The sequence below is a fragment of the Podarcis tiliguerta genome (assembly GCF_965153285.1).
Source record: "Podarcis tiliguerta genome assembly, chromosome: 14".
Taxonomy (NCBI): domain Eukaryota; kingdom Metazoa; phylum Chordata; class Lepidosauria; order Squamata; family Lacertidae; genus Podarcis; species Podarcis tiliguerta.
Window position 1 is genome coordinate 35,096,299 of NC_139547.1, and position 476 is coordinate 35,096,774.

General features: G+C 52.1%; 1 protein-coding gene across 1 annotated transcript in view; it reads left to right on the forward strand.

Moving 5' to 3' along the window:
* The window catches only part of LOC310664747 (cytoplasmic phosphatidylinositol transfer protein 1-like), a 48,281-nt gene that overhangs the window by 44,000 nt on the left and 3,805 nt on the right, over window positions 1-476 (forward strand). The window lies entirely within an intron of this gene.

Here is a 476-nt window from a genome sequence, read left to right on the forward strand (position 1 = left end):
ATGCCAATAAAGGCTGAATGAATGAATAATAATAATTGTTATAAGTCCTCCTCAGGGTGAAGGGCAGATTAGTATTACGATTTCTATCTAGTATTCCAAAGAACTTAAGGTGGTCTTTTATTGTTCTCCCGCTCTCCGTTCTCCCCCTCACAACAACCCTGTGTGGTAGGCTGAGAGACAGGTGACCTACTCTAGGTCCCCCAGTGATCTTCATTGGAACCTTGCTCTCCCAAGTTCTTGTCTGACACTCTATCCACTATACCACGCTTTCGCACCTGGGGATGGAGGGGAAGCTAAAATCGACCCTTGCCTCGCTCTCCTCCCCGTTAAGGCTCCAGAGAGAGGCGAGTGGTGCCCTGGGGGAGGAGAGGCAGCCGCTCGGGCCTAACCCAAAGAGAGGCAGCAAGCGCCCCCCCCCTTCCCCACCAACCTCAACCTCTTCTCACAAAGCCTCCCTCCACCTTTTCTTCCCACAG